Source organism: Anopheles stephensi, chromosome 3 (assembly GCF_013141755.1).
Source record: "Anopheles stephensi strain Indian chromosome 3, UCI_ANSTEP_V1.0, whole genome shotgun sequence".
NCBI lineage: Eukaryota > Metazoa > Arthropoda > Insecta > Diptera > Culicidae > Anopheles > Anopheles stephensi.
Genome location: NC_050203.1, coordinates 81,639,829 through 81,667,620, shown reverse-complemented (window position 1 = coordinate 81,667,620; position 27,792 = coordinate 81,639,829). Strand labels below are relative to the sequence as shown.

Genomic DNA, 27,792 nt, shown 5'->3' with positions numbered 1-27,792 from the left:
GCTACTACTCGAATCGTCACTTTGATGAGTCGCTCGGCGCATCATTACCGTGTGTGCGATGCATTTGTGCGCGATGCAACGTTCCTTGCACACTGGAAAATTCCTTCAACCACGTGTGGAAGTAGTGCGACACAACCAACACCACCGTCGCTGTGTGCGGATATGAGGTGAAAATTAAAGCAAATGATCACCCTCTTTTCATGGTGAGGCTAAAAAAGCTGTGGTGTTAGTGTATTAGCTGCGCTGTATTGCTGGTGACCGAGGCACTCGAGGTGAACTGCTGCTGATGCGGCAAAATGCGTACGAGAAAAATCACATCAATTTATCGATTCGCGAGGCGAGCAAAAAAAAAAATACAACGACGAGGCTGTTTCGAGATGTGGAAGCGTTACCGTTTAATGGGGGGTTTTGCGCGTCGCAAGAAGGAATATTGCCATATGCAGTCATGAGACAATCATCCGCGACCAACCCTGAAACGCAACAACGCCAACCGCCGTTCCGGTGCGCCGTGTTGGCAGCCATCGAGGTATTTATTTTTAAGGAGGAAACTAAAGATGTACGGTGATGATTATTTCATCATCCGCGATTACCTTCGCTCACTTGAATGGCCAAGGATTGATGGCGGGTTTGGAAGGGTTGGAACCGAAAGGGAGGATGAAAAAGTGCTATATTAGTACGCGGTGCCGATGGTACAAAAGCTTGGCCGCGGAGGAAGCAGATGATGAGTTCCCATTAAACTTGTTATTCACTGTAATAAGTGATTTTATTTTCATGCGGATGAGTAGTTTTTTTTTGCACCGGAGCCCTTTTGCTTCTCTTCATTCTTCTCTCTCGCAACCTCAGTTCGTAAAAGGTAAAGGGCATGTTGTACGTCGATATTATGCTTTTATTTGCCTGATTGATGCAACAACAGTCAACCGTCTGGAGGAACATCTGATTGAAAAGGAGCAGAAGGGCAAAGCAAAAATTACAGCTGATCAAAAAATTAAAATACGCACTTCGCTCGGCTTGCTCGCTACATCACAGAAACATTTTGCGTTTTAAAAATATAGGCCAGCTGGTTCGGACCGTTGAGTACTCTTTGGGCGTACTTACGCACTAGAAAGACACCGGGTACCATGTATCTGCATTCTGTAGCTAATTTGTCCGACAACGAGGGACCCTCATCCACCCGATCTCCAGACGGCCCAACTGTTTCCCACCATAAATCGGGAAAGCTATAAAATTAATTCATTTACAATACTACCTCATCATCATCGGCTGGTGCCGTGATGGTGGTCGCTGTAAAGCTTGTAAACATTAGCCAAAAAGACGTACGGCTCGATTCGGGAAGGGCAGGAGCAGAAGGACCGATTTCGGGTGGAGGTCGCCCTTCGGCCGAGAAGACGCTGCACCGTGCATGTCGCCGGCACCGACGAGCCCGGAGAGCCGAAGCAAATTAAATTAATGCCGTTTCAATTAGCGAACCACTCAAACATGAACTGCCAATTTTCTGCGACTCCGTGCGTCCCATTACGATAATGTTGTCTGCTTTATTAACTTTTCGCTTTATCGAACCCCAATAAGCTCAATGTTTTCTTGTTGTACGCTGCTCCTTCCCGTGTGCATCGGTTATCGGTCCTAAGGTCGCGGTCCCCGTATCTCGCATGCAAAAACAATCAGATAAGGACGAAGCTTTGTTCGATTGGTGGGTTTCGTGAAATGGTTTAATGTGGGCTGGTATCGGTGATTGGTTGATTTCTTTAGTTTTTTTTTCTTTCGAGCGAGCTAATTTTTACAATCATAATTGAGGTTGTAAACTGAGGAAAAAAGTCCTAGTGTGTTTATTAAAGGCGAAGAAGAGATATTGATTTCGAGGAACGATAATTTTGAACAGACGATTTTAGTATGTTTTGTTTTTTTGCAATTAATGTAATGGTGGGAATTTTTCAGTTTTTGTTCTTGTTTTATTTATTTTTATTTTATTGAAAGATTTTGAAGATATTTGAACTATTGAATTGAATATTATAGTACACTAAATTTATGGCATAACTACACTAAGAACTTATGATATACATCGGTATCAATAGCTTTCCTTTTGACCTTGACTAATGACTATAAATGATATAGGAGTAGCAATACAAGCAAAAAACCGAGTGTGACCTCTAGTAGACTTTTTTACAAATTATATATTTCTATGACATGTCTCAGATGATATCACCGATTAATAGAAAATGCCTCAAGCCTAGTCATCAGATAAGATTACTACTTGAGTGCGCTATAATTTACATTTCTATACTTTATTACCGGGAATTGTACAACACTAAGAAATAAAAGTATAGACCTCTTTGGATGAGATGAATTATAGCAAATGAATTCAGTAATAAAATTGAATGATTTTGGATGAACAGTAGGTTTGAAAAGTTCATTGTTCTATCCAAAATCGTTTTAATAGTAAGCTCTTTATAATAAATCTGAGAATAATTGTGAGGTCCCATAAATACAACGCTCATAAATAGAGCAAAGTTATCAGTTGAGATCACGAGTTCGACTCGTGTGTCAACAGGTGACTGGTTATTTTAAATCAATAACAAAAATTCATTCTCCAAAAGAAAGTTAAACATATCCCAAAAAGACTACCAACTTTCGGTGACATTCGGCTCGCAAGTACATCACAATTTATGTTATGGAAGACGACCACATGCCAGTGCGGGCGCGGAGGTTAAATCATTTAACCCCCGATCACATTAACCTGCCGTAAAATGGGAAAGTTTATTTGGAAGAAATCGTACAGTGCTACCCTCCCGAAAGTCCGAAGCCCCCGAACAGACAGAACCGGCAAGATGAATTGTTAATGCAAAGAAACACACACCGCAGATCCACATTCGAAAGCTTCAAATTAATTGAATTGAATTTAGGGACGTATTATTATTTTTTTGCTTTGGGAGGGTTTTTGCACACAGCATGACAATAACAATAATCATAACAATAAACCGTTCACCGCAAGGACGCAAGGACACGGGCCATGTGAAAAGATGAATGGGATGGGTCCTGTTCTCAGGCTCCCTCCGTCTGGGAATGGTTTTGCATAATGGTGCAAGAAAACACACTACCCCCCCAGGGGCGGGCGCTGAGACAGACCACCCAACGAGTGGCGGGTGCCCTCCATTGTTGTGCCCTCCGTGCAGAAGAAGAAGAAGAAGCAGCAGAGCAGCAAGACAAGCGGTTGGTAATTTTGGGGTGAAATTGACCAAATGGATTGGCGTTTTACACTTTCCACTGCGCTTGCAGTGACGGCCAAAAGGTTTGTTGCTTTCTCTCTCTCTCTCTCCATTCCGTTTTATCTGTTACTGTCCGTCTTAACCGTTTTCTCATTCATTTTAGTGCCCGGAACACGGAAGCTGCACGGAACCGATCCTGTGCGGAATCCTTTTAAGAACGAATCCCCGAACGTTACGCACCCGCGCAAAGGAAAAGCGAAGAACCGGCCGTATCACGATGATGTATTTTAATGTACCGCTTTATTACCCACCCCAAACGAACACACACACACACCGGGGGCGCACGAGTGAGCTTTGAGCACGGTGAATTTATGATAATGATCAAGGATGGGCCGGTGTGTGTAATTCTTCCCGAGCAAGGAATAACGCTGGACCACAAGCGGCTTACTGCTGCTGGGTGTGGAATTGTGTGCGAAATAATTTGAATTATTTATAGCAAATCAAACTCATCATCTGCTCGCCACGGGAACATCTCGCCCGCGATGGTACGTGACAAAATTACACTTTCACCACCAGACAGGGGTGGTTTGAATGACGGTGCAAATAAATTTGCGCTTTTGATTTCAACCAACACCGTTGTCAACACTAAAATCATCAAAAATCATGTAAAATCATCCTCGCAGAAGCCGCTCCCAGTTTTTTGGGGGGAGCTAGTCAAATGGGCAGACGGCAACCGGGCAAACTAATTATCCGATGTTACCAATCGCGCGCGCGTGTGCTTGACGATTGGGGCTGAGCACACCCGTTGGACATGAAATCAAATCCAACGGGAGAGAATCGTTTATGAATGAACTTTAATGTTTTATTTATGTCTGGTGTTGTTTAAGGCTGATCGGGAAGGCTCGCGAGGGATTCGTGTTCAGCTGCTGTCGTGTGCGATTACGTGTGCGAAGTGACACATTCGAGCAGATGAAGCATTGGCAAAAAAAAACCCGTAAAGCGTATACGCTGATCCACAATTCGAATGGCAAATGTGATCAAATTTGGACACGACTAGCGAGAAAAGCGGGAAGGGAGATCCGTGATCGTGTTTTCTATTTTATGTCACAGCGCGATAATAGTTGACGAGCGTCCGCTTGTGCGTCTGACACACTGTCTGCCCGGGCACCGGTTCGGTATGGCGGCATTAAATCGTGGCTTGATTTATTTTCCCTAATGAGCATGATTTGATTTATTCCTGCACCGTGAGCGGTTAGTGGTTTTCCTCTACGACCGAGGCCGAGAAAGTTGCACACGGAGTGCGACCTCTCCGGGTGAAGAAAGAAAAGCGATTGGCCGCGACGTCAATATCGATTTCGAGCGTGGCGTTATCGCACATCCGAATCGAGCGGCTCCAGTTTTGATTGCGATCTTCGCAAACGGCCCGTTGGAAATCTATACCCGTGGAAATGCTCCACAGGAAGAAGATGACCCGCTGGGAGTGTGACAGATTGGAAATTGGGTGGACAAAGCTACCACCCCGAATCGATTTGTATCGCTTATTAGCAAACGGGGAAATTGGAAAGCAAGTCACGGCAGCAACCGATGAACCCTCGCAAATCAAAAGACTCAACCAAGCGACGAACCCGCGACAATGCTCTGTCAAAAGTGGTTAAGCAGAAGGTCCTCTCATTCATGGTTTCTTGTCAACAAAAAACTAACACTCTGGCCGTCTGTGTGTGTGTGTGTGTCACGCGTTACGACATACCCCAACATACCCGCGGGATGAAGTGTGTTGTTCACCCGTTGGCTAAACAACCATTTTTCTGCTGCTCGCCACCAGCTTTGGCAGAAAATAAATCATAAATCATCTTCCAGCCACACGTTGGGAGATTTTTGGGGGCGCGCAACCGCTCCCCCCCCCTCGAGCAAGTAAACCGAAAACGATGTATTATTCGTACGCATCTTTAGCACGGATCCCTCATATGGAGCCGTGTCATCCTTCGAGAGGCGGATAAAGGCAGTCAGTTGGTAAAAAAAAGATCCGTAACAAAACATTAGATTTTTCAATGAACATTGTTCGCCCCGGAATCATGTTGCTTCAGTTCGGGAGGCGTTGTTTGGCTTGGTTCGGGCTGGCGGACGGTGTGTTGGCCGTTGTGCCGCACCACAGATTCCACCGGTTTGTAGCTGTTATTATTACTGTTTGACGTGCTTTAAATGGTGTACCGAGCACAGACAGTTGAGCTGCCGCTGCCACTGACTGTAGGCAGCTACGGGTACAGTTGTTCGGTTTGTAATCGACTCACTCTGCCTGGCCCGGCTAGCCTGTTCGGGTTGGAAAGGAAAAAAAAACCCGAGCAACGCCGTTGAAGATGAGGTGTACTTGAATTATCGAAATGTCTGTTTTTGGAAGTGCTATGAATATTTATTAACATATTCAGACCGTGTCTTCGCAAGGGGCCACTTCATTCTGGAGGGACTCTCGTGGCTCGGGGTTCGGGACCTTTTCGGAGATGTTTCCGATAGGTAGGGCAGGTGGCAAAGGGGTAAGGAAGGAGAAACAAGTTAAATTGCAACACGTACACACCATCAATCGCAAAACGGTGGAGGCTTGCTGCTCTCGTTGTGTGGATTGATGATGAAGGAGCGGCCTTGCCCCTTTTCATTCGGCATCGGCTCAGGTGGCACCGACCGAGACTCGTCTTCTCGCGTCTGCCCTGTCCAGCTGGAGCAGCCATTTGCCAAGAGGTCAGGGTTCAAGTGTCGGTCAGTTCGATTTGATCTAGCGTGTGGTGTGTGGCTTTTGAGGTGTAAAAAAGGAATGATCTGAATTCAGCCGGCAGTGTCCGAGGGTTTTTTCGTTGTCTCTCTGTACCGCACCCAGGGTGGCTCTTTGGTGAAAAGGCGAGCAATGAAGAAGTTGAAGAGTGTGGTGTTTGAGGTGTTACTCAATCAATGCTCACGACCTTGCGCATGTGAAGCAGGGTGGGTTGAGCATTGATGCGCTTTGCGCTTTTTTGTTTCATGAACATAAGAAGAGCACTCCTTGGCCGCTTCTTGAAGGTTGTCTCATGCGAAAATTATGTTGTGCTGCTTACTCTAATTTTTTAAATAATCTTGAATATACTTATGTTTTATTTTCGTTGCTATAAAAACTCAGAAAAAAATATTTTTTTTTTATGATTTTTAAATCGACCGTTATTTGAAGTCCGCTTAACCGCTCGTCGGGTTCGTCGCTTATTGAGTCTTTTGATTTACAAACGCGGATTTTTGCCTAAATGAAGTGCAAATACATATTTTTCCTCCATTTTTTGCAATCATCAAGACGGTGCAGGCCAGCAAAAACCTAAAGCAAAAAAAGGTCCGCATCCGCAAAGAATTGGGCAATTGCTAAGCATTCTTTTATTACCTTGAAACCGGGTTTAATTTCTATTCTTGAAACCTAATTGTGGCAGAAAAAAGGCCACACAATCGTTCAACCTGGAACGACATTTTCTCACCATTAAACGATCATGCAACATACACACACACACATATGTGGGCTATCTGCAACCCCATGTGTGGGGTCGGTCTGATGTGATAAAGCGCGCTTGTCGTCTCTGAAATCGAGAGCAAAATGAACAATCTGTTGGATTGGTCAATGGGGGAGTCGTCGTCGTCATCGTCATTTTGGACAGGTGCAACGAGTTAAGACGAGTCGGCTGCACTGGTTCCCCTGTGCACTGTTCCCCCCCTCTGTTTAGAGCATAATGATGATTAACTGAGAAAAAATCCCACCCGGGTACACACGCGAGCATACACAAACGAGCTGCAACGCTCGTGGTTCGCTTTATGAATTTTGTTTTACCATAATCGTGCCCGGCGATGAACCACCGCCACCAGATGAGCCCGGTCAAGTGGCTCATATGGCAGGCTTTTGTTGTCAATTCACGATTAGGCAAACGCGGTGGCGCGCTGCTGAATAGCTGAGAATTTTCGCTTTCAATTGCTACCATTTTTGCGCACTTGTTCGGTGTGTATGTCTTTTAGGCCGCTGGAGGTCATAATCATACGGCAGCGATTTCCGAGGATTGGCAATTGTGTTTTTCTGTACCGAGCGGGCCCGGCTGGTTGCTCTAGTTTTGCACCCAGAAACGGGGGCTAGTACTGAGTCAGAATACGGAGTTGCTCCAGGGAGGGTTTTCTCAAGCAAGCGTCTGCCAGTTGGTAATCATTTGGCAAGCAGATACTACACCACCTGCCTGACGCAGCTCTTCTTCGATCATAACGTGTAGAGCAAAGCAAATGCTTGCCCCACAGGCGAACCGCAAAACCTCGCCAGCTCGTTGAGAAATGGAAATGAGCTTAAATAGACAGGTTCGGGCGGTTCTTCCGTTGCCTGCAGGCAAGCGCTCTTCTGCTAACCACACTCGTCGCTCGTTTTCTCGCTCCGCTCTTGAGCTTACCCTTATTACTATAATTAAAATAATTTTGTAATGTGTTTTTTGGTGAAGTTATCTATCAGCCAGCACGAGAGATGATGTGATAAGATCACGTTTAGCGATTGCGCAAAGTGTTAAATTCGTAGCGGGGGGTCTGGTTAGGTTTGAGCAGCCACCGAGAGGCGTTTCAATTGTGCCGGTGAACGTTTTGTGCAAACATCGTCCCGGGTAGCGTGAATCAAATCGTTATCGTTACAAGATGGATTCGCGTGAAAAGATAACGGCCCACAAGATATTAAGAGGTGTTAATGATCCAGCGGAGCAAAGTTTGAAAGGCTCATTTAGTAACGTTTTTAAGGGCTAATTTAATTTAGCTATATGATGAATTGGCATGCTACATAATAAGGCGGCAAAAATCCTTTATCTCCTGCGCATCTGCGATTGAAAGCTAATGAATTGGCAATTTAATTACTATAATACGCCGCGGCACAAAACAACTAAACAAAGCGGGTAACATCCCATCCCATTGTGGCATAAAAGCTGATCAATAAAAGATATGCAGGAGATGCGTCAAACAAAAAACGGCGGACCGATTAGGTCTGAGTGAAATGAAAATCACGCTAATATAATAACAACGCGTGCGCACACACACAGTCCATTACAATTTAATAAATCCAACTGACAACTGGCTCACGTTTCTATAGCGCGGTGGATGTCAAAATGGGAAGATCCCTGGCTCACTCTCTCTCTGCTTCGGCCGCCCCCGTCGTTTTAATTGACGTACCGAAACGTAAATGGGCTCTCGACGTCGGCATTCGTCGGCATCGAACGCACTCGAACCAGATTTCTGACAGATCGACTTCAAAACCGATTCACGCCAAAAGACCATTCATACGCTCAAATCGATTACTTTCGATCAGTCACGCGCCCAGGGGTTTGGGGCACGATGCCGCGTTACCGAATCTTACCAGTGGAAGAGATGCCGGCGAAGATCCTCCAGAAGTACACTTTCTAGTTCAGCTTGGAACTCCCTCCCGAAGAAGCGGACGACGATCTGTGGTGAACGATCGAACGAATACCTATTAACCCGGGCGCAAAAGGCAAACAAACCGCGTCCGACGGTACCGACCCCCTTAAGGGTGGGCTAAGTGATTCCTCTTCAATCGGACGACCAGGCGCACCAACTCACTTCACTGACCGGTGCCTGTTTACTGCTCCCACATCCAAAACTTCACGAGCAGGAGGCGGTTTTAGCATGAGCTTTTGTGTGGTTGAGCGGTGTTCGAAGCTCCAGAATTGATTTGTGGGTTCATCTTTTGATTGACGGAACGGTACAATGAAACTGGAACGGGCGGCCGTGCCACCGGTTCGATTCCCTGCCGGCGTATGTCCGCCCTACTCGCGCGGGGGGAGGGAGTTCGTTGCTGTCCGCCTCCCGAAGTCTCCCGGGTGCGGTTACATAAACGGTCACCTTGCAGTTCGTTTCCGCCCGCAACGATGGAGAGCGCCCAAAATGTTTGGCCCGAATAAGTGAGAAAAAAAAGACAAAAACGAGTAGCTCACTGTCCTTTTTAAGGAATTCATCATTTTAGTTTTGCTCCGTTTTTTTTGCCTTTTCTCTTCCGTTTCACGCGCGCTCGCACACTTCCATCAATGAAAGTGAAGTGATCGTGAAGGCTAGATTGGGCAGAAGAAGAAGAAGAAGAAGCGGCCCAAAAAATGAGCGCCAAAGGGAAAGGGACTCTGGTGAAAGATCTTCCAGTGCCTTAGGACACGGATGACGCGACACGCACAATCCCGCGCGATCGAAAAAGAAGCGAAAGAAGAAAGAAAAATGGAAGCGAAATCACCAACCTGCACTGAATTGTGCCCATTTTTGGAGGTTCGTCGCTTGTGCAAAGTATCCCGAACGTCTTCTCGTCCCCGTTATGAATGGCGAGCTCGGGGGTTGCGTGCTGCCGGTGCAAGCGATGTCACTGGAGATTGTGTTTTGTTGTCTGCTGCGAAGCGTTAGATTATACGTCAGAAGCTAAATAGCTGAGGACTATCAAAACTGTAACAAATGGAACGGAGACAGACTGCATCAGATATTCAAAGAAACGGAAGCGAACACTAAGGCAATTTATGTGATTTTACAACGAAGAGGACACTGCCACTGTCATCAAATCTGGGCACGAAACACTAACGAATCACGCGAGCATTTTCGCTTTTCTGGGGGACATAATACACACACATGTCTTCTTTCTCCTAAGCTGGACAATCCATTTCGACCCCAACCCCCCCGTGATATGCGTCAAAACTTTCACGAAGACACAAATCTTAACGATCGTGTTAATTATACTGTTACAGAAACACACACTTACGGCGGACTAAAGGCAATGTGGTTGGCGTATCGCCCGAGTCCAGCCCGACCGACCGGGTATCAATCTCTACGGCACGCTTTCGTTGGCATCGCGACAGTTTCGTTCACCACCGTTTGGCCGATTCGTATCGGACAAGCCAAAAACAGACGTCTTGACATCGTGTTTTATGTCGCTGTTTAGGGGCCTTTTTTTTGGTTTGGTTGCCGTTTTTCTCTTTAAGAGGCTGGTTGTGGGTTTCATCATTTGCAATCTTTAATTCGTCTTTTTTTTAGCAAAATAGATAAAAATAAAGCTAGTGAAATAGTTTCCAAAAACAAATCGGCAATAGGCGGAAGCTTAGTGGAATAGAGGGTTCGTCGCTTGATGCAGTCTTTTGTATCGGTTAGTAGCTCGTGCCACATTCTTTCGGTCGGTGCGATTCACGACATCGATGATGGTTTTTTTTAAATTATATTTCCATGCTTTACATCCTTCCCTCATGTACAGCGCCCCGACATTAGCGCCTCTCCATTTTTCTTCACCATGTCACATGTCCAGGTGGATCGGTTTTTGCCACCCGCAACCAGTGACAACGAGTTTCATTCAAAATCCGTTTGAAAGCACCAAGTCTAGTCCTCTCTAGGCTGTCACATATTCACTAACATTTCTTGGAAGGTAGCTCCCGAAGGCAGGGATAGATAAAACAAGCCTCCTCTTGCAATGCCATTTTTACTGTCCCCGAGCTTTGCATCCTCTGCATACATGGTCGATGTTGTGTTGCTTTTTTGTTTTGTTTTACATCCAGGTGGCTGATGCTGGCCTCACTAACGGATGCTTTCTTCACTTTTGCCGGGTAAAAACCACAACCGAAGGAAGAACAAAAAGGCAGCAAAAAGACAAAAATTGAGAGCAATCAGCATCAAAAACGCGAACCGTGCCTCGTGCCCACTGTTGTAGCACGGCTCCAAAGGGAAGGAAAAACTCGAACCGTTTGGATGGCAGAGAGCGCAGTTGCGCAGTGCGAAAAGTATTTCGCTAGTCGGCAGCGGCAGGGTCAGTTAAAGACCCTGCGGGTGTGTCTGTGTGTGTGTTGCAACGAAATAAACTGAAAAGAACCTCGCGCGGAGACAGGCAGGAAAAATATAAAGCTTCCCGGATAAGCTGCCCGTGTCGAGGGACAAAGAGACGAAACGCACAGTGGAGGGTGGAGGACGCGGCTTGAACTGGAGCAAATCGTGTGTTTGGAACGGAAAAGCTGGACCGGCTGCTGGAGACACCGAATCGAATGCAAAACCTGAGCGAGGAGCCTGGTGGTGAGTACGAACCGCGGAAAGCGGGGATTGAATTAAAGTGATACATAAATTTAATTTTACTTTCAGTTCATGAGCGGAATGCCAGAAAGTGGACCGGTCGGTAGTGGTTCGAATTTCTTCTGCCCGGGACACTTCGGGGTAGCCGGGGTTTGCGTTCGGATGCACCAGTTCCGAACCAGTTCCACCGAGCGACGGAACGGAACACGGCGAGCGAACGTGTAACCCGGCGGAAGCAAACCGCATCCGCATATCTGCAACTTGTCATCTTCGAAGTTGAAGTATGTGAATGAACACAAACCGCTCGGCGGACGAAGACGGAGAGAGCACGGTAAATGGGAGGGAAATGAAATGTTTTCCAACCATTTTTCAACCAACTATCGGCTATTGGCTATCGGTGCGCTGTGGTTTTCCCCCTAGATTTGAGGGTTCGCTCTTTATTTTATTTAGTGTCGTTGGAGGCTTGTACGTGCTGTCCGTCCTATGCGCGGCGGCGGTTTGGGTAAGAGTTGGTGTGTATCAACCGCATCACACGCTGGTGGTGATTTTCACCAAACCGAGGTTCGATGCAGCCAGACGCTTTCGTTTCGGATACACACAGTCTCACCTGTGAATGCATGGGGGTCGCTCGTGCAGCACGACAATCAGCCATCATCAGCAGAAGAATGAAGAGTTGAAGGGGAGGTGGCAACGAGAGGAAGGTGTGAGAGGACAGGAAGCAGTTAAAAATAACGATTAAAATGGAAGCTACAAATTAGAGTAAATACGAGCCTGTCATCGGAACGCGATCGTTCATTCATTAATGGACGTTGGGATTTGGGTGGATGAAAGCGACGAACCTCGCCGTTTGCCGTGGCGGACGGTCAGAGAGATGATTTCTTTCCTTCTCTCCTGCGCAACCTGCGCCGGAACCCGAATCCGCGCGAAACCAAGATGACAGATGTGTCATTGGGAGTGGGGCAAGGGACACACGCGAGGCAAAATACGATCCCTTGGGGCGATTCGTGCTTTTTTCTTTTTGTTTCCTTCCTTGACGTTCCACAACTTGCTTTCGAATCGTCGTCGCTCGTAAGAATTACTCGAAATTAATCGTTTGAGGGCGCTTTCCTTCGATGGGTGTAAAAATGGGTGGTCCAATTCGATCCGGCAAGCAGCACACACACAAAAAAAGGGTATTTATCATTGTTGATATGTCCTTTTGCGGTGTCCAAAACGACGGACGCGCCTACGAGCACCATGCAAATCATTGCATCATTGCTGGGGAGGCGCACAAGAAATGTGTTTTCCCTTGTACGGTTTATTGATTGTCATTGCTTCCGATCTCAATCTACTTCTTCTTGGATGTGTTTATTTTTTGCGCCTGTTGGAAAAAGATTTTTCTATTTTTTGCGCCTGTTTGGAAAAAGAGAAGGGTTGAAGGCAAAAGTTATTTATTCGTTTATAAAAGCTGCTGGCGGGCAGGCGCAAAAAATGCAATTATTCAATTGAGTATTTGGTGCATAATTTATGGCCCGTCATGTATGCTTGAGTGTGGTGCATTTTTCTTCGTTTACGTTCATTAGCAGACGATTTTGGGTCTTTTGGGCTTTGGGTTAATATTTGGTGGATTTATGAATAAATTACCAAACAAAAACAGAGGGAATTTTAGTGGAACATGCTCGATGACGGGTTTTAAATGAAAATACTTGTTCAACCCACACGTGTTCCCTGTTTTCCTTTACAGTGTGTTACATTCCATACATTCGTAAGTTAATCTCTTGTATCGCCATTGCTCGAGGGATCAAGCGATTGATCTCGCCCCCTCGAATCGGTGCCCACCAGCCGCAATGAGCCGTAAATCTGTCATACATCATGCCACCGTCGAAAAGGGCTGGACCAACCTGGACCTCAGTCCCGGAAGCGTGAAAAACACAGCATCGAGGACGCCTCTCGGGGATGAACTCTCCACATACACACGCACACAAACACTCACGATCTATATCTCTAATCTTCGGCTTGCTGCCGATCGACCACTGTGTTGTGCACTGGGTATTAAAAATTATTCTCGCATAATTTCCACAAATCTGGATGGGTTGGGCGTCGTCAGCCCCGGCACCGGCTAGAAGGGGTTTTCGCGTGTATCGTATCGGCTATGGTGGATCTACTGCTGCAGAAAAGTGCAATAGCCCACGAGAGGAAACCAATTTTCTCTGCGCATCCGTTATGGTTGTGCATCTGTGCAGCATGCCCTCTGGTAGATTTGGTTGTGAGTTGCAGCACGAGATCGGTACCAGATTGTTGGAAGCCGTACCGTAAAGTGCTCCGAGCAGATGAGTACAGCTGCGGATTAGGATTCTCGTTTTTTTTTGTAGGCCAGGGTCTTCTTGACCACGTTTCTCGTTCGCCTTATAGGGACGCTTAGGATGCCGGTTTGCCACGCCTGATCTTTGAGCTGGTAGACGGTAGAAGATGAATCTCCATGATTTGTAGTAAACGCTAAGAGCACACGAATAATGCGGAGAAGAAGCAGAAGAATATTTGAAATCCAAAAAGAATCGATTCTTCAATAATCTTGAACTGCAAAGCATGAGAAAATGTTTGAAGCACAAAATAAACTGGATCAACCGATCCGGAGCGATTCATTAACTATTGGATGACAATTCCCGCAACTGTCACTAACGAAACTAGAGCTCCAGCTCTCATCCTGATCCCCGTTCACCGCAATCGATGGCATTTGACGTGTAGCTTCAGGTGACACTTTGTTGTACCGTGAAACATGATCCTCGAAAGCGTGATGAACACAGCTAATGGCAAAAATTCAAAACTTTATCTCCCAACCAACCCATCCGTTCCAGTCGATCAACACACCGGTCGATCCGGTACAAAAAACTCGCTTCAAACCAGGCGATCATCCCCAGTTGTTTTGGGGAGGATATCTAAATCTATCAACCGAACCGAAAGGGGGGTAGGCGACGAGTGTCAATTTTTCGGACCGACGTTTTGTTTTTTTTTTTTTTGGTGATCGCGGTGAACCTTTGGCTTGTCACAAGATTGACGACTCACCCTTTCGTGCGATTGATTGATGCGCGTTCCTGCCCTGGTCTGTGTTTGTCATATTTGGTGTAGCGAGCCGGAGGAGATCATCTTTGCGGGGCCATCGAAAAACTAGTGAAACTAGCTCGCCCGAATGCACGAAGCTTGAGTTAGAAGGTTTGGCTCGAAGCTAAGCCTCCGCAGGTTTCCACATTTCGGAACGAACGACTCAAACTAAACCCACGCACGTTTTTAGAGCACGATCGAGTATGGAGTTAATGTTTTGTCGACTTACCTTACTTGTTTTTTTGGCGGGGTGTTCTGGTCCCGTTCCGTGTGTTGCTGTGTGCGGTAACAGGTTTTTCTTAGGGAGGCTTTAGCCTAAAGTCGAAACACACAGAAACTAGAAGGTCGATTTTGGGGGAGACAGAAGGCTAGAAGAAGAAGCAAGAGTCCGGATCGAGTCCCTCCGAAATCCTCCCCGTGAGCGATACGCACCGGGACGGGGGATAAAGCCTAGCGACGGCGTATTAAATTTGTGCCCTTGCCGATTTTTTGCGGCAGATGATTAGTGTCGGCCGGCCTTCAGAGGCTTGTTCCATTCCGCGTGTTGTTTGCCGTTCCGTAATCCGAGTACGCGACGGATTGTGCCAAACACCAGATTGCAGCGCTGTTTGGGGCGGGAAGAAAGGAACGATGGAAGATGGTATTAGAAGCTTTGCCGGTAGAGTTGGTTGGTTGGCTGGTTTGCTCAGGGCACCTCAGAGGGTGATTAATTAATAATGTTGATGAGGCGTCGGCCAATGCGTCCCGACTCGAGTAGAATGAGGCAGTGTGTAATCGAAGCTGTCGTTTTTATTTCTTGCCCAGTGTTCTCATCTTTTACCGCGTTCTTCTTGGCCTTTTTTCATATCGCTTGGCGATATGATGTGGTTGCGGTCGGATCAGGTTCGACCGGATGTTGAAGCTTTTTGGATTTGATTGATTTCGTCATCTCGACATCATCCAACGCGAAATTCCGCTCGCGGACGTATCGGTTTTAGAGCTGGCTTAGATGTGGACGTGTTTAAGGTTTCGGTTCGGTTTTTGTTTTGTGTTATCCAACGCAAAGACAGTCTCCTTGAACCTGTGGAGGACAATGTATGTGCCAAAAACAAAAAAAGTGAAAGAAAGTTCGCCATGCCCCACGCCCTTGGATTATCATGTGGGTTAATCTGGTGAGCAGTGGACGCCCGAGGACCAACATCGTTACATCATAAACAGACATTAGCTCAGATTTTTGAGGAAAAAAGGGGTACAGATTGACAATTCAAAGGAATTTGGTCGTCGAATCCTGGTCACGGTACCAATAAATTTAAAGGTGAAAACCATTTAAAAATTGGTTGTCAAAAATACGCAATTTATTGAAATGCTTTCCGTGTATCCTGGTCATGGTACCAATAAATATGATGGTGAAGATATTCATAGCTTTCAAAAGTATTAAGCAGAACATATCTTTACTGCTGCCAAACCGATCTTCACACAACGGGGCCCGGGAATCAAATCCCATCCCCGCCAAGGCTCAGGAATAGGCACCGGTTGAATATCTCTACTACATCCTGGTCACGGCACCAAAGGATATACTGCCGCCAATTGATCCCGGAGATCCTTTTGATGTAATTTCAATTATTGATTGAAGACGAAAAGCCTTCATGGTGTTAATAAAATTTCCATATCGACCCAAATTATAGTTTCATATACGTTGAGGCCTAGAACAATGCGGGCATAAAAAATCACCCTGGAGGTCGCCTCAGAGATGTCAAGTGAAGCAACATTTTTAATCATTGTTTCAACATGCGTTCATTACTATGCGACATATCTTCTCGCAATCGGAATTCCAAACCTCTGCCTGTAGCGTTGCTTGCAAAACCTATGCTCTGCAGCTCGCAGCAGACAAGAAAAAAGTGCATCCGAGATGAGTTCGATAAAGCGTGGGAAGCTTCACGTGGTGTGGTGTTCTTTCGTCACTGCATTAGAACAAGCGGCAGACAGAAATATTTTACAAATGCACCAGTCTGCGTGTTGCAAAGGTGTAAAATATGCGGCAACATATTCGACCGTGTGTTTTGAAAATTGCCAACCGAAAACAATCAGCCATTGTTTAACGGTGGTGTTTGCGGGCTGCAAAGTAATATTTGATCCACACATTAGCATACCCCAGGTTGGGATGGGAGCATGGTCCGTGCCACCACTGCACATGCGTGCACATTCGATGAGCGATGAAGCAAGCCGTTTTGGTACAAATTATGCTAAATCCCGCACCAGTCTGTCCACCGGGTCTGACAACTCCACTGGCAACATTGTGGTTGGGCGAGCTCCGGTTTTAAATGGTTTTGATGTTGGTGCAACCACCAGCTTCATCGTCCGACAGCTCTCGACAGCGAACATGGGGCGACCACCTTGTGGGGCCGTTGTTGATGGTGGCTTTTGGAGGATGGCAGAGAATGTTCTCGCACTGAAGGGGGAGTTGAAGCTGCAACAGCTTCAACGACACATTCCACGGTGCGATGAAGATTGTAAAAGATAATTGATACACGATCGTCGAGCATCAGGAGCGTTGCTGTTGCAATGCTTTAAAGGATGAGAGTTATTTGCATGCGAGTGGGAGAGAAAGAGCTGGCGTTGCACAACCTGTCAATAAATTGCAAAGGCGCAACGGTACGGTTTAATTGAATTTTAAGTTATGAGTTCGTCGTCCGCCGATCAACCAATAACGCTCAAGCGCTTCACACATAACAAAAACTGTTAAACAAATTATTAGCCTCCAAGCTTGACGATGGTTCATTGATAGAAAAGCGAGCCAATTATGTGGCAGTACCGACGACAGCCACGGGAGACTGCTGCCGTGCCGATAGCGCAAGCGACGAACCTCATTTGCACCCGCACCGGTTAGCTGGCGCGCTGCTTCTTCCGTGTGGCTTCTGCTTTGAAGCAATCAATCAATCAATCAATCAAAGCAGTTTTGCACATTCCACCGTCGCCTGCTCGCCCCGCTCGTCAAGCCGCTACACCATTTGCGGCCATTTTCAAAGCCCAAGCCCAATCTCGCTGACTCGCCAGGGGAGCCATGCAAAATGCACCGTGAAAGCTTACCGCTTTGAAAAAGGCGCGGACCCACCAGGTGAGCTGTAACCGTTTGCCGGTTCAAATCACCTGCCCGTTGGCGAGGAAGCGAACGATCGTTTCTATAATTTCGCGAACCAATACCCTTGCCCGCTGGACGGAGCGCGGTGAGGGTTTAGAAGGCGAACCGAATCGGATGGCGACAACCATCCCTCTACTGCACGGCTGCTCGGTGATATAATTTAATAACGCGCATTTTTACGAGTTTGTTTGTCGCGACGAGGTGTACGTATGCAAAGGAGGAAGGGAGTGGAATGGAAGAGGAGCGAAGGGGGGGGGGGGGGGGAGGGCTCGGTGCACTAATTATGATTTATGTTTTGTGGCCCACTCTTATTGCTGCCACGCTGCCAAGGGAACAAGTGGTCCATTTTTGCAGCAATATCTAGCTCGTTGCTTCGATGGGTTGGGTCCGTTGGGGCTATTGGTCAGCAGCAAGCATTGCAAAACAAACCTCCCGAGGATGCCGGGGAGATCGGTTGTAGCTATCGGCTGGAGAAGCAATAGAAGGACCACCTGATGCACCACCATCAGTTGGAGACACTTTTTTTCTTCCTTCGCTCACCACGGGATATGACAGCACGGGTTGTCGTTACACGGGGTGTGGGGCGTTACAGGGCGAATGATGATGGAAAAGAGTCACTTGGATGTGTAATTTTTGCTCTCGTTTTTTTTCTTCTTGTTGAAACTGGTTCGTTCGGCGGCCTCATCTCGTTGTATCCATATGCGAGGGATGATATATAAAATTACGAGTTTTTAATTTTACGACTGTGACAAGCGTTTAGAAGCGTGCTTTAATTGTAATGGGCATACCGGGGAGCAGCTAGTGGAATGTGGGTGGATTCGAATTACACGACTGTTAATTGCAAAAGGTTCAGCAATGTGGCAGAGGTAAACACAAATGTTATGATTAAATTATCTTTCTATATTAGTCTTTTAATATCTTGTAATGTTATGGAGTTATGAAGTAATGTTTGGAGTGATGCCCTTTAAGCTATATTTGAAGGATATTTCGAAATCTTGAACATAACCTGAGATTCGTGCAGTTCCCTGTTGAGTGTTGGATCCTCGACTACCTAAGAAAATAGACTATCCTGGGAAGTCATCGCTGGAAGCTAAGGCCCATTATTTTTGTAAAATAGTGTGATGATTTGATGCCTTATTCTGAACCTTACAGTTGGATTGGTGGCATCTCAAGCACATTAATCTCAAGATTTAGGGAATATGGGTCTTAAGGCCTCTTTAAACTCCTGGCAAGTTAAGAGTCAGTTAATACTGATGATGTCCAGACAGAGCTCTGACTGATTGACAGATTGACTAAGACTGAGAGTGATCTTGAGGGATCAAGCTGAATCTTCATGTTTAATTGCAGTAGTTAGAATATCCAGCTTTCAGAATTATAAATCTTCTGGCTCCTTGCCATATCTCATAAACCCTTCTATGCATCTTTCTCGTGCAATACTCCAAATTTCTGTTGTGTCTAGAAGTAGAAGGCTTTCAAGAAAAATCTAGGATATGACATCAAAGATTAATACTTGCTAAAGCCTTAACCAATTAATTAACAAAGCCCGTCTATGTGCTATATTGGTCTTCAGAGCTTTGAAGCATAGGTTACACCTCTCACTAAATTTTGTTTGTTTTTTCTTCCTTCAAAGGTAACCTTGAAATCTCCAACCTCCCCAATATCAATGGTTCCCACGGTTCATCTTCGTTTTGAGGAATCCATTCACAAAACGATCGTGCCTTCCTCCACCCGGGATCCACACTTCTTCCCGCTTCCAACCAAAAAATTGATCACCACGCAAAGCACAAACCCAACAAACCAACCAAAAAAAAAGTTGACAAAATTTGCATAGTGTCAACAATTAATCATAAATTAATTCACTTCAGTTTTGTTCGCTTCCTTTTTTCTTCCCTTCGACGTTTACGCTCTTAATCGCGCAGATCTTGAAGATTTTTTTGGTGTTTCCCTTTGGAAGGTGTTAATAAAATCGGATCTCTCGCTCTACCTCCCTCTCCAGGGGTTAAACGGTCCATTACTTCGGCAAACAACGGTAGCTGGTTGCGGTCGAACTTCACAGCCGGGTGTGATGTGACGACGCCGTCCGATCAGATCCGAAATGCAGCTTCACCGTTAGTGAATGCAACCGCGGCTCATCTCTCGCACGTCGTGGCGATGAGCTCGCGCGCTGAATATTTTCGGTCAATTATAAGTTTATTATTTTAATACGGTCCGGCAGACCCGGTGTGCGGAAATGACACCTCAATAAACCGGAGAACCCCACTCGCGATAGGATGCATAATTATCACCTCGGGATTTTTTGTTGCTGTAGGTGTCTTTCGCTTCTTTCGCGTGAGGGAGCCGTGAAAGTTTCCTTCTTTAAAAGTGCGAAAGATGGCCCGTTTATGGCCGTGGTAGTGTGGAAGAAGCCTGCTCTCCTGCGATGAGATCGTTTACTGAATCGCGCGAAGAAGATCGGCTAGGCACTCGATGTCGAAATAATTCGCCCTCGGTAATTCGAACTCATCATACTCCCGGTGGGCCGGTTTTTGGTACGGAGGAACAGATTAAGTGGTACAGGTTTGCGGATGATTTCGGTTATTTTACATCACAAGAGAGTTGGGTGTCGGTAAGCATGAGCTTTTAAGTAAAAATTGTGCTGAAAATGATGATCGAGATGGGTTCGGTGTCGCGCATCGTATGCGGGTAGGCAGTTTTTTCGTTTACGATCGCGCGAATTTTTGCAGCTTGTTTCGCTTACCGGTCACATCCGATAAACGAGCCTCATCGTCAGCAGTACGATGCAGTAAGAGCATTAAAAAAGCGAGGCCTTAATTTTTCGAAGGCGCAACCGCAAGGTGTTCCTAAACGTTCTTATTAACTGGTAATGGGCTGTACTTTAGTGCCCAAGAAGAGTGTACCGTACATCACAAAGAACAGAATAAACCAGCCGGCTGACCTTCCCCGGGTGAAGCTTCTTGCGTAGGCGACGGATGTCGACGGATGGACAGACAGACAGACGGACGGCCGCAGCTATTAGACTCCGGCGTCCGGCGTAGGTCGAGGATTTGCAAAGCTGGATCACGGTTCCGTGATCGGTAATAAAAGTTTTATGAAAGCGAAGCCAGGCAACAAATGATGACATTTATGACGGTGCTTTAACATGCGTTTTAGGATGGAATGTTTGCACGGACGTGCGCGGTCCGGTATGAAGGACTCGCGACCCGCGTGAGGCTTTGTTTGGTTTGTAAATTGTTAGGCTGGTGCTTAGATCTAGGAAACGGGGTTATAAAGTGGTGTTTGGTGACCGAAGTTCCTTGAATTGGTGGTAGGCGTATATGTTCTTGTACAGACCAGACCAGAGCACTATCTTGTCTTTTAGATTTTATATTTTGGGGCTCTGGGATGTTCAAAATTGTGAAATATTACTAGAAGGTGAGGATTTGAGGATAGAATCAGGAAATTCAGGTGTATTGTATTTCTTCAGTAACACATAATGCGCTCATCTACATAATTATTGTCCAGTTTGGACCATTTTGGGCCTTGGGAATTTCTATATTAGAAGAACTCCACAATATCCTGAAGATTCATCGGTTAGAGTCTCAAATAAGTCTAGCTTGAGCCTCTGTACCTGTATTGCTTTGAATGTATAAATATTATAACTACGAATTATTGTGTGCCAAACTATTTTAGTGGAATCGAAGATTAAGATTAGATCTGAGAAATCTGTGACCTGATGAGGGCGTTACAAAGCTGCATGTTTCCTTGGTTATCATCTGAGCCTCGTTAGAACTCTTCGAAGCTTACAGCAATCGTTTTAACATCGGAAATGTGGTACATAGCCTAAGTTTCCTAGGGCTAAGTCGACCTACTAATCGATTCGAGATTGATCCCCAAAGCACACAAGCCCGTATCATCGGTGAAATGTTTAAATTATCCCTCAACAGTCACACCAACGATTATATGCAAATGTTGCACTAATAATAGACACCAGATCGCCCGATTGCTCTTTCGCGCTTAAGACGACACCGCCGTTTTTCGCGATGAAGTTATGCCTACACCCCTCCTCCTAATAATTCCAAACTCCCACTCCCATTCCAGGAAGGAAATGTTTTTTTGTTGTATTTTCTGCACCTAGACATAAAACCCGAAGTTAGACACGCTTCCTCCACGCCTGGCTCTAATGAAGATATGCAACAATCACGGTCGCGGGATTAAGGCAAAAAGATTTCACATCGAGTCGACGGATGAATGTTGGAAAATTGCGGATCAGATGGGCGTTCATGGGCGCTTCACCTTCTCCTGATGCGCTCGATGCATCTCTGGAAATAAAAGAGACGCCTCTGTGTTTGTGTGTGTGTGGTTTTGTTATTAATAGTCACCGTTTGAACCGGCACCGGATGAGATGCGTTAGCGTGGCGGCACTCGCGTGCCCTTCCGCTTCGTGTTCAATTTTGCCGGCGAAGGTGCGTTCCGATCGACGGATCGCAGGATGACAAATTTATCCACATTGTTTTATGATGTCTTCCCGCATTATTGTCACGATCGTGATGTGACTCTGCCTTGCAGCGCGTTGGATCGGAACCAAACCAAACCAAAACCCAAAGCGAATATCAATCAATTCCATGCACGCCCCCCTATGCACAAGCTGACGAGGCGCAACTCTTTCGCCAGCGATCAATTTCGCTGGATGGTAAATTGCTTTTATTTTCGTTAGAAGAGGCGCGCGTTATAATTATGCGTTCTCGGTACGGTGTGGCCATAGTGCCATCCGTTGGGTGAAAGTTTGTCAGACTGTCGCGTAAAGGTCAGTCAGTGTTTTTTTTCCGGGTCGGCAATACGGCCAAGACTCAGTTAGCGCTGGGTCACAAAAGGTAATGGATGTGGTGTTTGATTGAGCTTTTCTCACTTTCAATCGTGTGTAAAGGTGTTTTTTTTATCGGAGCAGAAATGTCTTTCCTACGGGCATGTCAAAGCGCCTTCACGCCTCGGTACAGCCTCTTAATTTCTGTACGATCGAATGTTTGCAACACATCCACTGCAATTGATATTCACAAAAATCAATTCCCACGAGTGTTGTCTCATCCACTGTCGGCGTCGCTGTAGGTGACGAAGTAAAAGCGCCTTAATAAATAAATTCCGAAACGATCGGTGCGACACGTTCGCCTCACAAACCTCATAATCGATCGATCTGGGTTGGGATATATTATTGAAGCTGAAGCAGCCATGCAGAAATTCCTTTCCGTCAATAAATGTGCAATAAGTGTGTTACTTTTCGCGTGTGTGTGTGTGGCGATCTCATAAGATCCGGATTTCGTATAAAATATAAATATGATTGCTTACCCAAAGTCACGCGCATATGGAGAATAAATATTTCACTTCGCCCAGATGGGGGCCTGTCAAATGCATTGACTTGCAGCTGAAGAGCTCACTTAAGAGAGAGAGAGAGAGAGAGAGAGAGAGTGAAGAAGGAGAAAAAACCGCCTGAATGATGATGCATCAAACCATCTACCAACCATTCCCGCAAGCCGAGCTCATTGTGTGGGAAAACAGATATAAAACTTCATCGCTCATAAACGGATTCTCACCAACATTTAGCGACACTGTAAGATACGGGATTGTGCAAATTTTTCGGGTCTGATCGTTTCGGCTCTTTGTCTTCTTCTTTTTTGCGGGTGAGCTTTAGGTACGATTATAAAAACAGACCATCACATGAGCACCGTGCAAGCGACCCTAACACAGACTTTAAGGTCAGCCAGAGGGTTGCAGTGGACGTTTCAGAACTTCTCGCGTAGCCTCGAACCATTGGCGACGCGCGAAACGGAAAGTAATAGCTCCAGAATGGGCCAAACCCATCCCGTTGTGCGGTCGGTAGTAATAGAGGAAGCTCGGTAGGCCGTTACCAAGTGGCTGAGTAACCCTCTCGAGCAAACGAGTAAGGCTGTGGTAAGCAGTCACTAGAGGGCACACCCTGCTAGTGCTTTTTATTTCGGCGTCCGAAAAAGAGAAGCCGTCACCGCGACCTCCCAGTCTGTCGCTGGTCGAATGTCCAACAACAACCTTCGGGGGATTGGGATTATGGTTGTCGAGAGTGATGAGGTGATGAACTTAGACACCCACGCACGATGGACGCCAAAAAGAAAAAAAAAAACAACAGCGATCGACATTAAACGAGATGCGATCGCCGAAAAGTTGAAGTGGTGGTGGTCAGTTCGTTAAAATATGACCCGTTTCCAGCGCGCCATACCCAACCAGCTCTCCGATTACGATTGGTATTATTTAACGAATGCCTTGAGGTCAGCATTCCAACATCAGCTTCAAGTTTGCAGTAATCTTGGGTAAGCCAAGCCCACCGTACGCTCACTGCCTGCCGGGAGGTCAATCAGGCATGAACACCCATCCAGGAGAGTGACCTCTTCACGCGGTTTTTAGCGAGCGACATTTGATTAAATTAACACCGTATCGAGGCCACCCGACCGACCCAGGCAGAGCGTTGTGGCAGTTCCGAAGCTGTCGGGATGTACATATTGGTGTTCGTCGGCCAATAGGTAAGGCCACGGGTGTCCGGGGCAGGACGCCCGATCGGTGGTCACGATCGGAGCACCTGGTTTGGGTTGCAGCCCCAGCCAGAAGGAATGTTGTTACGGTTTTTGCTGCAAAATTAAGCTTCGGCAGGAGATACGGCTCATGACTTTTGATATGGCTGTCCATGTGTGTGTGTGTGTGTGTGAGTGTGCCCACGAGGGTCAGTCATACGTCGCCTCTGAACCTGCAGACACCATGAAACGTGCAACTCGTCGCTCGGTGCTTAGGATGCAATGGAGCAATAGACAGCGAGAGAGCGAGAGGCTTGGTCCGCGAAATGAACTGCGGCGATTTACATTAACATATTTGCCTCCCGTATCGCGACGGGTGTTGTGCGCTTGCGTTTTTATCTTCCATGCCCCATGCACCGGCGTCCTCTTCTCCGTGCGCCACGCTACAAGCAGAAGGCTGAAGGTGTTCAGCACTACTACTACTGGTAATCTGGTGTGGCGTGTAGCCAGTAGCCAGACGTAAGTAGCGCACTACACACCAATAGCGTTCGGGTTTGCCCGTTCATCAATCAAAGGTGAGGAAGCAAAGCAGAGAGAGAAAAAAACAACAACCCCGGACCGCTACACACAACACCACACTTGAGAACGGACCTCGAACGGCGAGCTTGTGGTGGAGTCTTGCTCCCGAAAAGCACAGAAAAAGCGCCGACAGTATCTTCGCTCCATGCATGTGAGAGGTGTATTAGCTGCGTGTGTTTGTTGCCTTTAACGTAGGCCCGTAACACGTTATCTAAATTGAATAAAACGATACATTCCTCGTTGCCAAGTACGGGCCGAAGAAGAAGACGAAGCACAAGAAGCAGCAGCAGCAGCCGGAAAAAAATATCTCCAACCCGAAACACCTAAACTGGTCCACTCACATTCCAACTTCGCCCAAACGGCCTATCGGATTGTAAGTTTGCAGCCGCGCGCACGGAAGGCACCGCGATGCGAACTACGCAGACTCCACGGACTACACGGACGCTTTTTTGTTTTGTTGTGTGTTTAGTGTGCGAGTCTTGCTGCTTGCTTACAAAAACGTGATCGCGGCAGCATAGTCCCTAAGTAAGTCCTCGCGCAAAGACGCAACCGCGCGTTTAGAGCGTTCGCGCACTGGGAGTGAATATTAGAATGTAAGATGGATGTTTTTTTCTGTGGGGTGGTTGGAGTCTTTTTGCTTCTTCTTTTTCTAGTCCCTCTAATCGTTCAGAGCTGGGACGCATACTTATTCCCGTGTGGCTGTGGCGTCATAATTTTAAGAGCTCGGGCATGTCATTTTAAGAGCTATTAGGCGTCTACGGCTTCTCCGAAACTGCATGCAAAGCCTTGAATGATAAATCTATACATATTAGGGGGTGATTTTTTGTTTGTGTTTGGGTGTTTAATATTTGACTTAAGGCAAGCAAAACCTGCAGCCTGGTTGATGAGCAGCGAGAAAAAAGTGGTCAAAAACGGTTGCGAGATGCAAGTATATCGCTGGAGCTTCATGAAAGTGACGAATGTAGGTAAATATTTGTTTTGAAACAGAAGAATCAAAGCTTTTTCGCTGGGTGATCTGAAGAATTATTTGAATTAAATTGAAAAATTTGCTGCTTACACGAAGAGACCGATATCAAATCTCACTCGTATGGTCTATTCGTACATAGAGCTAGTAGCATATTAACTCAAGCCAAAGACGATAAAATGAATAAACCAAAACTTCTCAATGTTGAAGAGCCAATGAAGAACACGATCGGCTAAAGTACTCACAATAAATAATAATAAATTGGTCCCACCAAATTTATTGGTTTTTTTTAAGGAAATTGAAGCATTTCTTGTCTTCAATTCTCGAATCTGTAGTATTGGATTGATATTATTAATTTTTATTAATTTTTAAAATTACTTGAAGAATTACTTTTTCAATTTAAAGTTGTATAAAAAATCACCAAATGAATAAATCTGATCATAGAAAATGATTCAACCCTAATCTGTGCATACCGTCTTAACTCATAAGCACACATCCTTCCACAGAAGAGGGCAGCCTTAGGACAGACAGGCTGATAAATAGGATAGTAATATATTGAAATGCATTCGCCACGGTGGTGAGGTCAGCTTTTGCGCCTTTGGGGTCGAGGGATTTTACCCTGGTAATCCCCCGGCCGATCTGCCAGCTCCAACCTCGGCCTGCTAAAGGCAGAAACGGGAAAAAAAAGGAGCACCTTTGAAAAAAAGTGAAATAAATTCACTAATCGCGCGCCCTACACATAACCGTCCACCGCGAAACGATGCTCACCTAGCTTTGGCACAGCTCCACACCGGCGTGGAAGGAATTTCATCGATGATCCATGCAGACCCTAGGAGACCCATAAAGGCCCTCGAAGGCAGGCCCTCGAATGGTGAGCGTTTTGCGATAGCTGGAGCAGGGAAAGACCCTATCACGCCGGGGGTATGCACGGAACCCAATTAATGGGAAAATTCCTACCGTTTCGCCACGGCAGGAGCCGTTTGGCCGTTTGGCCCTGTCCAGCCTTGCCTGCCGTGCCCGCGTGCTGCATGATTGAATGGGAGATAATTTGTAACGATATTGTGAAATGGCCAGCGACGGGGCGTCTGGGACGACTGTTTGGTTTAGCTCGGCTCTCTCCCCTTTGCTCCTGCCCGTCGGGTTGGGCGGTGTGGATCCGTTTGCGTGCCACGCCGAGGATGTTTGAGTTTTTGATTGAAAAAAAAAAGTCGCCAAGTTTTGTGTGTCGACCTTCTCTCTCTCTCTCTCTCTCGAGCTCACAAAAGTGCATTTGTTCCATACAGGCAGCTCGCAAAGGGGGACAAAAATTGGTTGTTTTTCACTGCTACCACTCGGTACGGGGGGACAATTCGTTGTGGGTGGTCAGCAGAAAACATCTGATACGGGAAGATGTTGCTCTGGATGCAACCGAATTGGCATAAGAGCCCACAACATCTGATAATCGCTTTTGAAATAGCATTAATGCAGCAGCTCGAATACATCCGGGAGCTTGCTGAGCATCATCTGCTACATTTCGTTTCATTGAGCCATTTTGTGTGTGTGTGTGTGGCAGGGGTGATTGCATCATGCAATGCATATATGCAGTCCGATTTAGTGGATTTAGTGGTGGGCTTTCTGCATGCGAACTAGCAGCTCACTAGGCACCCGATTGTGATCTTGCCTCTGCATTAGCGGATGCAAATTTGGAAGAAAATGATGCAGCAAATATTGCACCGGCTCTCCGTCTGTGCATTAGAGAGATGTTTGCATACGACGGCGAAGGAAAGGCAGTCCGATGGGTGGGCATTCCGTGTGGTTTGGATAAAGGGAAAAATCCTCATAATGAACTGTTCGTCGCTTTTGCGATCGTTGAAGTCTTTCGTTTGGGAGAAGTCGTTAGGAAGGGGCTAGTATATGAAGGCTTGTTTGGAGTAGTGAAACCGATAAGTTTGGGAGTTGTTGCACTATTGTAGATAGAGAGTATCACCAACTTTTATATTACACAGAATAGTTGATTTTGTTTTCCTCTACAACATATCGATTTTGTTTTCCTCTTCAAGTTACATTTCAGTTCGATTCATATGACCATTGAAAACATACCAATAGAAACAAATGCGAGGTTTCTTTTCCTTTCACGGAAATGCGTCTCCTCACCGCCTCCAGCCCATTTCCCCACACCACCCGAAGAACCATAATTTGTAGCTAAATTAAGTATGCTTGTAATAAATTAATACGTTAAACAAGCCCCGTATGCAGATGCACACGCTGTCACGCCGGGCACAAAAACGAACAAATGGAATGTCCTAT

At 46.2% G+C, this 27,792-nt stretch overlaps 1 protein-coding gene across 4 annotated transcripts in view; it reads right to left on the bottom strand.

Moving 5' to 3' along the window:
* Window positions 1–27,792, bottom strand: part of LOC118513502 (histone-lysine N-methyltransferase MECOM-like) — a 70,927-nt gene that overhangs the window by 27,792 nt on the left and 15,343 nt on the right. For 3 of the 4 annotated variants that reach the window (XM_036059346.1, XM_036059347.1, XM_036059348.1), the window contains exon 3: window positions 14,563–14,937. The gene's annotated coding sequence lies outside the window, so the exon portion shown is untranslated. Of the gene's footprint in view, window positions 1–14,562; window positions 14,938–22,770; window positions 22,839–27,792 lie in introns of those variants that run through there. The other variant, XM_036059349.1, reaches the window with a different exon arrangement.